The sequence below is a fragment of the Haemorhous mexicanus genome, chromosome 4, assembly GCF_027477595.1.
Source record: "Haemorhous mexicanus isolate bHaeMex1 chromosome 4, bHaeMex1.pri, whole genome shotgun sequence".
Taxonomy (NCBI): Eukaryota; Metazoa; Chordata; class Aves; order Passeriformes; family Fringillidae; genus Haemorhous; species Haemorhous mexicanus.
Window position 1 is genome coordinate 64,034,160 of NC_082344.1, and position 16,330 is coordinate 64,050,489.

Genomic DNA, 16,330 nt, shown 5'->3' on the forward strand with positions numbered 1-16,330 from the left:
TATAATCAAAGTAACAAAACTTTCTTGTTGCTACGGTAGCAACTATGTCATTTGCCATATTATGATACTTTCCCCCATAATAAAAATGGTATCACTGTTTCTTTGGGAGTGACAAAAGCATTTTGAGAACCATTCTCTCAATACATGCAGAAATAAGGTCGCTGTTCTCTCTGTCACCTTACGTAAAATACAAAGTGCAGGAATAAGAATTATGTTCTATAGTCAATTAACAACAGTTGGTGAAGTTTTGCTAAACCAAAGGTATCCAAAGTGTGCATGTTCTGAAAGAAAAGGAATTGGAACCATACCAGGTGTTTTTTGTTTTAATGTCTTATAATTTTCTTGCCAAAATATATGTGTTCACTTGCTAAGGGAATAATAGAGAGAAAAAAAGGACACATGCTACAGAAACAGAGCACCTACTCTGTTTCACAGTGACACTGGCTGGACCTGCAGCTAGGCAGCTGCATGAGTAAAGGACACTGGAAGCAGATAGAAAGGGAACATTGGGTACAGGTGAACATCTTGTCATAACCTCATTACTTCTGCTCATATCCTTACATATGATGAAAAGCACTCTCAACTCAATTCTCAAAACAACTTCTTTTCCAATTCATGTCTGTGCCAGAGAAAAGGCATCCAAATCCATCTGGGTGTCCATTGATTCCCATGCCTTAAGGCATTTTTTACAAGTTAGCCCACTATAATGCAATTAGAGTTATTCACCTCAGTTTCTAATCTTCCCCTTTTTTGTTTTTAAATTTGTACTGAGTTTTCCATCTGCTACAAATAAAAAGGTTTGATGAATAAATTATTTAAAGCCTGCAGGAGGAGAAGAGTTCATATGAAACATTTTGCAGAAAAGAGACTTGCAAAAGAGGATATCTTCTCTTAGAAAAAAGAGCATCTGTGGACCAGTTGGTTTCTTGCTGACTAAGCCAACTGGATATGATACTATTTTGGCAGCTTCCTTATTCTTGTGTGGGCTTCAGTTGTATGAATTCCATAAGATATTTATTATTGAATGTAACTATATGTTGAATATCATGCATATGATGGTTTGTGATGTTGGCATTCGTTTTCTAACTTAATTATTTAACATCAAATGACATTAAAATCCTAGTGCCGTTTTTTGATGATAAACTTGCATTATTTAATTCTCAGACATTCATAAACTGGAGAAAAAAAGTAAAAGTTGAACTGTCTCTAGAGCTCCTTTTTGTGACTCACAGAAAAACTTTTTTTCTACAGCCTTATGCAAAGAAAGTTAAATTTCAAGCATGGTAAGTAAAGGAAAGGATTTACTCTCCCTTAAAAAGATGGCAATGCATGAAAAATGGATTTTAGCAAGCGAATTAACTGTTCATGTCATTGTACAAAGATTGACAGCTCGTGAAAATGAAAAGGAAATCCTTTCTTGTTCTCAGAGCAAGAGTAAAATGGTGTCAGAGCCTCTGTGGGGACTTGAAGAGTTCTGGTGTGTTTCCTCCACCTTAGCACAAGCATGAGAGTTTTACTGCCTCTCATCTGTCACCTCAAAAAGATTCCTTTTCTTCTCCTGTGCTCCAGATTACCAGCCACAAGTGGGTCTGTTTAGCTGTGAGTATACTGGAAATAACAGTGTAAACATAAATGAGAAAGTGGCTTAGGAGAAGCAGCTCTCTACTCCACCCACATAACTGCTTGCCTTATAAACAGTTAGCTGAACCAGCTGGGAGGACAATGTGCCCAGTGCAGACAGAAGGAATACATTTCACTGGTATTGCTGCTAAACTCTTCATTGCCTTATTCAGGAGACAGCTCTGTTGTTGTCCCTACAAAGTGAAGGACCTCAGCCTTTAAAATTGCATCCATTTCTTTGGCACACAGGCCATTATGCCTTGTGTTTGATTGTCTAGTAATAAATACTTGCTGGGAATGATGCCCCTGAATTTCCTATTCCCCAAACCAGTAATTCAGAATGTGATTTCAGCAGATACAAGCCACGGTTGAACACTCAGAGATATTGCTTATTCTGGCCAAAGCTATTCAGAGCTGTGCCAGAACAGGAGTGAATTCAGCTGAAAAGGAACCCAAACAAAACTTGTTTTTTCAGCTGCATCAGGTCTCTGGTTCAGGTTATCACATTTCTGCAAACAGAGGCATCCCTGAGCAGACCTGAATGTCAGACAGCCTTTCATTCCAACACTGCCAACAAAAACTAACCCATTAAACTACAAAAGTCTTCAGGTATTGCAGTACCTTGAGCTATTCCTGCCCTCTATTTTTACTGGTAGAACTTTGTGAGCAGTTATGCTCTGAATTGGATCAGGGAACTGATGTGTCTTTTTATAAATTTGCGTTTAAGCGCTGGTCATGCAAAGAGGACTAGAGAAGTGGCACACAGTGGCCATTGTGGAGGTTGGTATGAATTAGTGTTCCATGGGACACTCTGTGGTGTGACACCACAGCCTTTGTGTGTAGTGTACATTTCAGCATGACCTATCTGCACCCACTGACTGCTCTAGTTCAGACCAACCCATGAACTGACAAATGCTTTTGATAAAAACATTTAAACTGAGTGAATGCCCAGGGCTCATTTATTCTGCTTGACAGATGTTAGACGTAATAGTGTTCAAACACTCTGGGTAAAGAAGAGGTTGTGGTAAATGAGCCCCAAACCTGTCTGTGAGGACACTGCAACTGTGGAAGTGCAGAATTCCCCCCACCTCTCAAAATGTTCATCTTTGAATGGGTTGTGTTTTCCATTCAATTTTTGCCTTTCCATTCAATCCCTAACATTTTGTCTGTCTGCCAACAAAGGATAGAGGGTCTAAGATAATTCCTGTTTCTGAAAGAGACACTTTTAGTACCACCCTTAGCCAATTTCACAAGGGAATTGTGCCACAATTTTGTATATTTATAACTGAATAATTGATGGATGCAACAAACCAGAAAAATAGTGACAAGAAAAAGTCTTTCCTTTTCTAAAAGAATATAAAATTATTGATCAATTTTAAACAAAATATCAGTAATTGAGAAAACCTTTATTCTAATCAGCAGGATTGTTATCTTGCTCTGCTCTCAGATGCACTGATTAAATGTGCTGTCCTCCGTACAATCATCTGTGGAAAGGGCGACGTAGCTCCATAGACATTTACTACAGTTTATTCAGAAAATGCAGAAAGGTAACCTTTGGCATTTTGAAAAGCAATTTCCAGAAGTACTGGATTCTTTTATGGTGGCTCTGATAGCCTCCTGAAGGCTTTGTGAATATTGTCACAAGGAAATAGCCTCCACCTTCTAAAAAACCCCACCAAGCCAAAACCACACATACACAAAACAAAACCCAGTACAAAGAGTCCACAACTGAAGAAAAAACACTACATTTTAAATGTCTACAAACTGAAGCGATGAAAATAAAATCTCATCTTTAAAAACACTGAAAACCATCTCAGTTAGTTAGTTTCATTTTTCTGTTTATGCTATCTCCAGTGATAAACCCCCTTTAACTTAGCTAACCTTTCCTGAAGTTTTGCTTTCTCCATAGGCAAAAGTTAAAAAGAACCAACCAGAAGGCAAGGGAGACCTACCTCAGCTCTGCTTTCTATGGAACACTTGTAAATGTATCACAGGAATTTAGCATTATAGCCAGTTAAATAATGGAAGAAATCCAAATAATCAAATAAAATACCTAAACATTAGACATGCACTAGAATTTTACAGATGGTGAGCCAAGCTTTCATATTGTTTAAATTAACACAGCTTCATTAAACCCTGCACTTTGATATCATAACATTTTTACCATTGGAAAAGATGTTAAGAAAAATTTTCTGTAGTGGTTCCATAGTGCCTCTTCATTTCTGAAATGGTATAAAGGACTTTAATAAAATGAAACTAAATTCCTCCCTCTCAGGTCCCAGAAAAGAATACCAAGATTATATAGCTATCCTTCTTAAACTAGCCAAACACATGAGGAGAAAAAGGTATCTTTGAAATTACAAGCAGAGTTGTATAGAGCCAGATATCTTTCAAAGAACAAGAAATCATGTAGAAATTATCTAAAATCAAAGTGTTCATGGAAACAACCCAAGTCTAATAAAATCCCCTCCACCCAAATAAGTTCAATTCATTTTTGAGTTACTGCCTATCAGTAGGCAGAGCAATGCTTGCTCTATACAGACATATGCTTGCTTGTCTTGTACAGACAGACTTGTTCACTCTTTTACAGCGTTAATTTAAAAACATGCCTACTCTACATATTTTCCAGCAGGACAGTCAATAAGCTGCTAACTTGATATGTTGCTTTACAATTTATCTTAAAACAGACAATTAAGTTAAATGCAGCAGAAGGATGCAGACAGTCCCAGCAGTTATGGTTCATTGATAGTGTATTCTGCAGCTCAAACTAAAGTCTTGTGGTGGATCAAGCTATTTTTCTTTTATATCCCTAGAAAATTCTACTAAATTACCCATATTTTGACACCTGTAATTCAAGTATAAGGGAGAGAATGAAAACAGATTTTTCTCCTGGCTTTCTTGGAGCTTGTATAGCAGTAAAGAAGTTACCAGGCTTCTTTGCATTTTCTAGTACATTTAGTGAATGCCTCAGGAAAAGGAAATGCCAGTTTCCTTCTCTCCATAAAATACTTCAAAATAAAACAAAAAGACTATGCAGAAGTGATTACCAAGGCAGATTCCAACTTGCTCATGCCGGCAAGATAAGCAGGCAAGATAAAGCAGGCAAGTGCAGATTGGTTTGTTAGATGTGAACCATAGAGACAGTCATCATTCCCTTGAAATTGTTAATCATTATTCATCTCCTAACAATTTATTAGCCTCCAGAGACAATCAAGCCTGCAATCTGAGTTTGCAGGCTAAAATGATAGTTTGAAAAGCAGAAGAAGCCCCCACTACTGCCACAACCACAACCACAACCACTTTCATTCATTTCATTGCATGAAACATCTGCAGGATGGTGCTGATCTGGTAAGAGAGGTCTCTTGCACAATGGCCATGGTGAAGACTTTAATAAACTGCAAAGCAGGGTCATGACTGTGCTCAGATGTCAGCTGTAATTTACATAGTAGGTCAGAGAAATGCGAAGTTGCTAAGCATTTTTCTTCCTTTTTTTAAATTATGTAATTCATGTACATGTTCACAGGAGAAAGACAACAGCTCTGCCTGCAACACACCCAGAGGAATACTGCAGCATCTTCAAATATTTTGTCTCAATTTGGTCTGGATCAAGAGGTGGCCTCAAAAGAGCACATGATGTTACCATCAAATGGAGGTTAGCTTCGGGGGAAAAGGTGAAAGCACGAGCTTCAGAATTGGTCATTAGTAGCTCTCCCACAACAAAGTGACATTTTAATTAATTCCTTTCTTGAGATGACTTTATTGACTGCATACCTCAAGAGATGTTTTGCCTCAAAATCATTAGAATACGGACTTATTGAGAAATAGTGGTGCTGTTTGTACTGAGTGTATGCTGAGGTCACTTGTCCTGATTGTCATCTTGGAAAAAAACAAGATTCATGAAAGAAAGTGTAGGTTTAGGTGAACTATGGTGTCACTGGAAAAGGGCTATATTGCCCTACTTCTGTAGAAATTATGAAAAGGAGAAGAAAATACTAGGCAAGAAGAAAAAGGTGCTGCAGCAATGAGGTCAATGACTACTAGATTTATAGACTTACCTAAGTTAAGCTAAATATAGGACTACATTCTTTTCTAATAAACATAACAAAGAAGTCAAAAAATACATAAAACAAAACAAATTTTAAAATATTTGTTAAATAAAATAAACTGCCAATAGAATCAAGCTTTTCAATATTTTTGAAGTGCCCATATAGGTATTTCATTTGCAGGAGGCAACAATGTTTCCTTAAATCATTGAGAGTGATTGGATATATCTGGCTGTAGGCTGCTGTTCTGAAGACTAATACAGGAAATGTAAATTGCCATTTTTTATGTAAAGTCCTGTAAAATAAGCAAAGCCTTTTTCTGATTGACTTTTGTAGGTGAATATCAGAATGGAAGTTAATTTTTCACCTAAATAAACTGGCAGCAAATTGTTTAAATATTTGTACACCTGGTAGTAAGATGTACCTCATGTCTTCTTTCAAAAAGGATGAAATGCAATGTGTTATACCATTTACAGTGCTGTTGGCAAAAATTATGTTCTATTATTGTTCTGCCTGCTTGGCTGTAGAAATCATGAACAGGATTTAAACAACATCTGAATGTTTGTGACAACATTACCTCAGATATCCAGATGATGTACAAGAGAAACCTTTACAGCTCCACTTGCAAAATCAGTCACATAAAGCTGATTTTTTTCTGCTAATTTAGAACATCCTTGCATGAATTTTGTCAGGCAAAATTCCAAAACAGAATTTAAAAACCTACAAGTACTTCATCATCATCCTTTAAAATTGTTTGAGTACTTAGGTATAAAATAAGATTGTGATTCTGGGAAGAGAACAATAGAATTTCCCCTAAGGATTCCTATGGTGATATTTTTGGAAACAAACAACTTTTCTTCAGATCTTGTAAATTATACCCCCTAAATAACGTAATTCTAATGTTTATCATTACTGCAATTTGCCCCTGACTCCCACTGCCTTTCAAATCACTGATACTTGAAGGAATGTAACTGAAGTTAAAGACTTCAGATGAGCTACTTGCTAGAGGTATAACAGAGACTCCACTCGAATGCTAAAACTTCTATTTAATGATTTATTTATTCAGAATTCCTCAGATATTATAAAGTTTTCATAAAATCCCTATATTTTCAAGGACACTAAAATAGTTTTGAAGAACAAAGAGATCAGGCTAACACATTTTAAGCAAAACCAATATTGTCTTATTGGATTTAATATAATGGAATCCTAGAATCACTAGAATATACTGAGTTGGAAGGGATCCACCAAGACCATTGAGTCCAGCTCCTGGACCTGCACAGGACACCCCAAAAATCACACCATGGGCCTGAGAGCATTGTCCAAATGCTTCTGGAACTCGGACAAGCTTGCTGCTGTGACCACTTCCCTGAGGAGCCCGTTCCAGTGCCCAACCACCCTTTGGTGAAAATATTTTCCTGTTATCCAACCCTAAAGGTCTCCTGACACAGCTTCAGGCCATTTCCTCCAGTCCTGTCACTGGTCACGAAATTGGAGAGATCTGTACCTGCCCCTCCTCCTCCCCTCATTAGGAAGTTTTAACTGCAGTGAGGTCTCCCCTCAGTCTCCTCTTCCCCAGGCTAAACAGAACAAGGGACCTCAGCTTCTCCTCACAGAGCTTTCCTTCCAGACCCTTCTACTCTGACTATACTGCCCTGAATGTAATAACCTGGTTTAACATTTATTGCCCCTTTAAATCATCTTCAAATAAAAACTTCAGGAATGAAAGAAATCCACAAGAAAACACCTAAAGGCATTTGCACCTGATAGAAGTTGATCAGCAATATATATAATGCAATTCTATTAACACACTATAAAAGGATTTAAATGTTAATCCCTTATGCATCTGTGAATATAAAGCAGCAAATGATGCAGAAGAATAGTTTTGTAAGAAACATTTTTACTTAACAGAGAATAGATTAAAAAAATAAAATTAACAGAGAGTAGATAACAAAGAATAAATGATGTAATGTTTTCATTTTCTGTGTTACCAACACAGAAAACTTGTGTACAAGGTCACTCTGGACAAAACAGACACAATCTTGCTGGTCTGTGATGATCTTGAGTGTCCTCAGTCTGCCTTTATTGAGGGGAAGAATCAGATTTACACAATTCTTTTAATGTCATGTTGGAGAAACAATTATGAACATCAGTGGCAGCTGATAGATATATGAGAATCTCTTTCTTTTGGATCTTCAAGAACGTAAATCAGAGATTCCAGATCTTTATTCCGTCTCTTTTCAGTGGGATTTGCAGTTTAACATCTCCCAGGATTTTTCTAAGTAACAATAAAACATTGGACATAACTACTCTTAAACATATGTACAGAGTCACAGCTATATGATTGCACCTGGGAAACAAGAACTGAAACACCAATTCTGAAACATACACAGAACTGTGTGAAACTTTTATTTTCTCATGAGCTGAACTAACCTCATTTCCAGAAGTAAAACAAAATTAAGCAAAGCAAAATACCCCAACATCCCATTTAGCTCACCACACTTGATATTTTCCCATGTCTCTTGCAATCTGACTGTCAGCTTTCCATTGATTCATCCCTCATAGCCTTTCCTAATCTATTAATGCCCCCTCCCCCTTCCTTAAAGTCTTTGAAGTTTCAGATCTCTGCAGAACCCAGGCATAGCCCTAGGAAGAGTACCCCATTGTAGCCTACACAGAGCCAGTTTGTATCCCAACAGCCCAGAAACCACTCATATCTAAAATTCTTTGAAGTTATATACCTTAGGCTGCCTTATCTCTGTCATTGTTCTACCTTCTAAGGCACTCCTTTAACAACATTGTTGCCATTTCCCAGGATTTAACTCTTCATTCAGATTGGCAACCAAACAAAACTGAACTCTGAAAGAGCCAGAAAGAGCCAATACTAAATTCATAACAAATTTTTAAAGTATATACTCCAAGCTTTGTAGCTTGAATAGAAGAAAATGAATTCTGTAGATGCCAATTAAAGAGAGCAAATTTATTTTAAGTACAAGATGCTTCATGACTCAGCTTTACTGACACTTTTAGCCCTTACAATATTTTCCAGAAGTTGTGAAAAACCAAGCCTTCTTAGGATGAAAAATGCTTTACTAGCTGGAACTCGCACCAGAATTTTGTCCCTTACCTTCCCTGTCCTGGTGCCCAATGAGATTTGTCCCACAGAAGGGCCCCCTGCACTGCTAATAGAAAGTTGCTCTGAGTACCCATCAGAAAACATTGCACTACAGAGTGCCCATTTCTATTACTCTGGGGATGGTCCTTGCAGCTCTCCTGGAAGCAGGGTCCAGCTCCTCCTCCCAAGGACAAGAGCATGCCTTTCACACAGCTGAGGAGGACTTGTTTTCTTTCAGAAAACAGCTGTGCTGTGTCAGGATTCCTGTGAATACATGGGGGTGGCATTCTTTTCGTACAACTTCAAATGGCTGGGTCTGTTCCTTTCCAGTTCATAGAAAGAAGAAAACATGGAGTTTTCTTCAGAAGAGGGGAAAACATTGGAGGGTTGGCTGACATTCTGTGGACATTTATTGTTATTCTATTGATCTCATCCTGAAGGTGCTGCTTAGGTAGTTGAGGTAGTTTCCACCTCAAAAGCAGGCACCCCTCACCTCCTCCCAGTAACCTGGGCACTTCATGAGGACCCTCTCTAGACTGAGTGGGTTCAGCACCAGGCATTCCTTCTCCAGATGGAGAAAGAACCCATCAAAAGTTTTAAGAGCCAGATTAACTATAAAATCACGGTCTGTACATCCTTTAGGGAATTTTTTCTAGTATGTCTCTTCTGACCAGTGTTCTACATTAAGTCACACAAAACAGTCACATGAAAATAGTGGGGCTTGATGTGAATCAATCAAATGATTAAAGAAATATTTTCACCTCTTTGTTTCATTAGTATTTTTATTATAGGCTTTCAATATGAGGTAAAAGTTACCTGTAATAACCTTGGTAAAACTAGAATTTGGAACACATTTTCAACAAACTTATCAAAGTGCAAGCGTCAGGGAAATTCGGGTCATGAAGTAGGTTTTGGCAGGAAAATATTCAGAAATTTACTGCATGATTTCAATACAGCAAAATATGCTACTAAGACTCTAAGATTAATTTGCTATTTAGCCTAACCAAATTTGGTGACCAAAAAAAGCCTCAATATACATTAAGTCCAATTTTTGATCGCTGGAGGAAAAAAGAAAAAGAAACAAACCAAAAAGCAGTCAGGAATTGCCTAAGATGTTATCTGGCATAATTGGTTTCAATTTAATTTTGATCCAAAATGAAAAAAACTACACAGAATTTGTTTATATTGGCCACACTTCACAAATAAATGAGGCTGGTGAAAATCTTGTGCCTGCCAAGAAAGAACCCCCCTTTGATTTTTGGCATTTCAATGCAATTACAGAATTCAGGTTTAAAAATTAGACTGACTGATAAAAAGCACATTCTTCATAAATATTTAACCTTCTTCAGTATGACAGTAATTATAGTGTGGAGCTCAGTAGCTGCATATTCCATTTAAAAGATCTGTCATGCCTTCCATTCGAAATGCTTCTTTTCAAAGGTTTGCAATGCCAAGATAAAAAGAAAACTCCCCCAAGGTGGAAACTTGGACTAAAATCTCATCTTCTTAAAATTATTATTAATGGTAGATTCTAAGGATGAGAGGCTGTTTGAAATATAGTGAGTTTTTTACAACCACTGCTTTCTTTTCCTGAGCAAAATATTTGATAACATTGAGTAGTCATTCAAATTTTACGCTCCAAAAATATCTGGAAAAAAACTGCAAAATAATTTCAAAATGAAACCACTGATTTTCATGTTTTTGTATCGTAACATCCTTTGATCCTGTTGCTACTGTTTCCTCATTTAAAAAACACTTGAAATAAGGATAAAGAATTTGCTGTTCAATACAATTGTTTTATGCTAAATGAAATGTTTATTTTCCATGGACTCTAGATAACCAAAGGAAATTGTGATACATCTTTGGATAGATATAAATATATTTGATGAAGAAAACCATGTTTTCCTGTTATGGAAAGCAAGGGAATATCTTTGAGGACGATTTTGATAATTCTTAACTCAAAATTGTGAGTTTCTTAACTTGGGGATGCTAATTCAGCCACCTAAAGTCTGACAGTCTGGGTGTGGGGTAAAGAGGGAAGAGAAAGTGCTAAACCTCAGCTATATGCATTAGCTAAGTAAGGATAACAGGTCTTGTCAGGAGAGGCTGATATTTGTGGCTGTGGTGGCACCCAGACATTTGACCCAGGTTTTCACTTGAGGCAGGAGTGGGATGTGTAATTCTGCTGCCAGGGCAGAGTCTTGGTTTGTTACTGAGCAGCTGCAGTCAGAGCACCTTAGGAACAACCTAGACTTCCCTCTTTCTTGCAAGGACAGAGCAGGAGCATCTCCCAGGAGCTATTTTCCCATCCTCTGCCCACAGGGTGTGGATAAGAAACTAGGCTAGTTTGTGTGTAGGTGGTTACAGGGAGGAGATAAATAAAGACACATGTGTTTATATGGCACTTCATCTCTGCTGGAAGTCAGTGAATTTGGAGTCCAGCTTCTGCTTATGCAGCTTTGAAAAGCTTCTTGTCTGTCCTTGGAGTTGAACTCTTGTTAAAGAGAAAACTTCTCTACAGCTTTATGACCATACAAGTGAAGAGTAACTGGATTAGCCAAAAAAATGCAGTCAAAATTTAAGTTTCACTTGAGATACTCGTAAGCATTGAAAGTTTTAATGAGACATCTGTGCTTCACTTCATCCCTCTTCTTAGCTTTTTTAAAAATATGAAGAACTTTCCTCTTTCTTTTCATTCATAATAGCTTTAGCCATAGTTACTTGGATACTACCAGTGACTATTATTATTCATTTACATTGCTTTGCATCTCTGACAGTTAATGTCACTGCATTTTTGCCACTGTAGCATTTAGTTAGCATGAGAATTTTCTGTAACTTTTGACAGCCACCCTAAATATTTCTGGTTTAAATATGATATCATAAAATTCATATACAAACTCTCTTATTTCTCTATTAATAATTGTTCCAGATTTTTTAAATTATACTACATAGCACTTGGATCTCAGTTCTGTTTTCTATTGTCACAACCAAGTGACAATATACTCTATCTTCTATTTCATACCTTTTTAACAGTTGCTGACCTATAAGGGGACTTTTCTTTATTTCCTGTGACAGATTCATTTCTCCAGCAATATTAGTTTTATCATCCCTACTGATATGCTGTTGACTTCAGAAGACCCCTAGCAGATGTGTGGATTAGGAGTTCCCCTATGGAGCAACTCTTCCCTCAGATAACCTCTCACCACTTCTCCATTAACTCCAGCACACAGGATACTCATCACTCACCATCAAGTGTGTTTGCCTGGTTAAGTGATGATTTCATATTTCTACATTTTCTCTGAGAGAATCCTTAACATATATTTAATATGCAAAAGGATATTTTCATTTAGATGGCTATTAAGCTAATTCAACAAAAAGTCTGCATGAATCTACACTTCTGTCTAGAAAAAAAAAAATAGATTAATTGACCCTTGGTTTCTTCAGATCCTTTTTGTTTCTTCAGAAAGTTTAATATCACATTGGTCACCTTCTATTACTTCTGTATTAAACAGTGTATGACATACCACAGTCATTGACCAAATTCACTTCATTAGAATCTATTTCCCTTACTACGACTCTAATTTTACTGAAATTCATAGAGGGAAATAAAAGGAAATCAAAGAGTGAACAATAAAAATAGTAAAGAAAGGAGAAAAGAAGTCTAGCCACCAATTAGATACAAAAAGACACATGAAATCAAGAAAAAAAAAAAGAGGGGATTTAAATGAAGGAGAAGTATTACTTTTTAAAAAATAAATTATTTTTTCTACTACTGAAAGACTGTGCCCTTCTCAACATTGTACAGCAGATAGAACTCACTTTCTAGAAACTCACTGCTCTACTTGCTAGTCCATCTCCTTTCTAGGATTATAAAATGGGAGGTGTTCACCTCTCCTCCAGCTGGGGAACGAGGACCAATTCTATTGATGTGCAGCTTTCCTGAATCAAAACCTATGAAAAAATAAAAGCTGGAAAAATAATTAATCTCCATTCACTGGTAAAATATCAGTTTCCCTCTAAAATTAGAATATAAGTGACAAGGTAATGCTTGAAGCAGGAATCTGGGTGAAAATTACTTGGAAATAAACAAGAGGTCATGCTTATCTGAGGATGAGGCTGTCATTACTGGGACTGGGCTACCTCTCCTCCATAAACTGTGCTATTTCTTCACTAGGAGCTGTCACATTTTGACCTCTTCATGTAACTATGGCTGTCAAGTACCACAGACAATTCCCTCACATTTGCTTCCAAAGTATGTTTGCATTCGCCTACATGCTTTCCAAATCCTTTGTACAATTTAAGAGACATACAAATAAATAAGATTATGGACTATTACTTCCTTTGAAAAAATGCTAGTTATTAGGAACAGATAATTTTTAGGGTTTCATTTCTAGGTAGTGATAATTTCTTAATGTTTAGTTCATCTGGGTCAGCTGTTATTTAGACATTGTTAAAATGCAAGAAGCCACTATAAATGAAATTTATTTCACTGATGTTGCTCAAGTTTATGTGATCATAATCATGGAAGCATCAGCATATACAAGCCCATAATTTAAATTTTCTTGCAGTTTTATAGCTTGAACTCCTCCATAACTCTTGCAGTGAGCTGTGTCTCTGAGTGTCCTTTACAGGAAGGTATTGGAAGACCATAAGCACTTGGTTGTCTTTTTCCTCATTCAATGGTGAACACGTCATCAAAGGTGGATATCACACAACAGCTGAGGCTTAAGCACCAAACAGAACTGAAAAGCTGTGTGTGTGACTGCTGGCCCTCACTGCTGCCATGCAGTCTGGATATGCATGATGGTATCCCAGGCTACCCAGAGTGCTTAAGCACACCAAGCACCACATGCTCTAGAGGGTACAGACATGCTGGGAGTAGATTTACACATTCAAGATGTGTTTATTTTTTTGTGTTGAAAATAAAGTGAACTTAAGGAATTTCCATGCCTATGCTGCCCTGTGCCACTTAAGCCTCTTGTCCCTACCTCTGCACTGAAGTCTACTGTCCCTTCAGGGACCTTCTCCTTTATCCTAACATAGTATGTTATGCCAATACGTATGTTGCAGGCCATTTCTATGAATTGGATCATTAAAATAATCTAATTTTTAATGTCCCCTTAGAAACATTTTTCCTATAATTTTTTCTATTTCTATTGAATATCTGGGTGTTTTAAACCCAGAATATTTTCATCAATAGATTGATAAGACTGTCCTAACCAAACTCTTACAGAAATCCTGCTTCAGAAAGCTGCTTGTATTAAGGCCATTATTATAATTAGACAATTATTAATCTTCAAAGAAGATTCAAAGAACTTACAAGAATTTAGCAGAAAAAAAATTGAATTTCAACTTAACCTCAGTTATAAAGGCAGAAAAATTCCACATGTAAATGCCAAACAGAATAATACATTCTTCATTAATTTATTGCCACATAATAAGTGAAAAGTATAACTTCAATAATCAGTTATCAGTGAAATTCTTGTTGTATATAAAGCAAATAACTGAGTGTGTAAAAGTACAAGAAAAATTCAGTTCTTGTCAACAAATATTTCTTAATCTTTATGACAAAGATGGACAGAGAGAGGGTAGAAGGGAAAGCACATAAATGGAAATATTTTAAATTACTAGATGCAATTCCAGATGACAGATATTTTCAGAAAATTCACATAGCAAGATAATAACTAGAAATAAAACTCTAATCATTGAGCAGCAAAGCAGAGAATGTGGTTGCTGTTAAGAGTCTAGAAACAGAATCAAAGAGGAAAATAAAGAAGATGGAAAATTCTAATAGGAGTACAAAAGATTGCACACTAGAAATAGAGGTGTGATGAGGAAAACTACATCTGAAGGATGGGGACAAAAGATGAGGGAAAGAGACGCCCTCTCCTTTCTACAATACTTGTTGATTTTTCTTCAAAAAACTGTGTGTGGCTATAATAGAAATAGGAGGTTATGCTTTGCATTGAAAGCCACAGAAAAAAATACGAGACAAGATGTCTAGTGTTAACATACAAAGTGTCTCAGCCCAGGTCTGTAAAACTTCACAAATGAGATTTTCACTCAGCAAAACCAATGCTTGTGTGTCAAAAGAAAAATGAAAGGTCAAATCCTCTGTTATCAGGAAATAATTCAGTGCCATTGACTTCAAATAGAGATGGGGCAATTAACATCAGTGCTGAACCTGGCCTGACCCATTAGTTCCCCTACTAACAAGGGGTTACAAAATTCTCTGCTGATTTGTGGCAAGCTTAAAATAGCTCTGACTGCTGCAGCTCAAAAAGTGTAAGTGAAACAAGAGCAGTTGAAGAAAGTTCCTTTTTATTAGAAACAGCTCTTCATTCTCCTTATAAAAGCAACAGCAGTGCTAATAATCTCACTAGAATTTTCACATGTGTTCAGTGAGTATAAATACACTGAAAGGACCAGTCCTGTCTGCAAATCTGAGGAACACAAACATATTCAGGAAGGACAAAATTTTCTTTAAGACTTAACACAACAATTACATAAATTTCTCCAGTCTCTAACTCCTACTGGCTGAACTCATGGTGACTGATGTTGTGTGTACTGGTACCTTGAAACTCCAGATGTGAGAGGTTTAAACTCTGTTTAAACCTGAAAGGGGATGGATGACCCTCCTGTCCAGAAGATTTACTTCTTTGCTTCAGGTTTGGCAAAAAGTGAGGAACCCTGACTTAACGTCTTTCCCTGCAAATTGCTGGAAGAGTGAGCTGTGCTGAAGCCCAAATTGACAAAACAGCTTTTAGGGATCTTCCTATTGCTGGTAGAGTTAGGAAGCTTGTCACTGGACTGTTACATCAGTGCACAAGCATTCTAAAAGGACAGGGTGTGGACAGAAGCAGGTAGGTTTCCTACAGAGAGCACATTTGCTGGCAGGTCACCCAGTTTCTCAGCAGTGTGTCAGAAAAGCTAAACATAGGCACAATTCTGGCAACTGCAGAGTAACAACTGAAGAAGCCACAAGCAGCAGCTCTTTACAGCTCCCTGCAATGGAGTTGGAAATGTTTTGGCCATGGAAATTGAGTGAAGCCAAGATGGCTGTGCTGGCTGGATGTGCCCAGGAATTTGTAAACTACCACTACTGTGGTGTCCAGAGAGCTTAAGGATGTTCAACAATATTTTGCTTTTGAGAAATCTATATTCTTTGTGGTTTTGTTTCATTAAAAAACAAGAGTTCAATACATTTCTTTCTAGGAGAAATGAGTTTCATTTATTCAAATGAGAAAGATTTTAAAAATCTTGTGTCTCCTACCGAAGGTAATTACATATTGCAATGGGCCTCAGTACGTGGGCACCCAACCATAACATTAAATATCCTGAGAATCTGTGAAGCTTCAATGTCTTTGCTAGTTTGGGTCTGGAAGTGGCTTCAGAAAATTAACCTTTTATTGGAGAAAGGTCTGTAGAAAATGGAAAGTTCAAGCAGGAAAATTATTAACCTATAGAATTTAATACATATTTTCAACTTTGCTTTTTCAACAGGAAATTTTGTACAACAAATACAAAATTCTAGGACTGGATCAAGGTGTTGGGA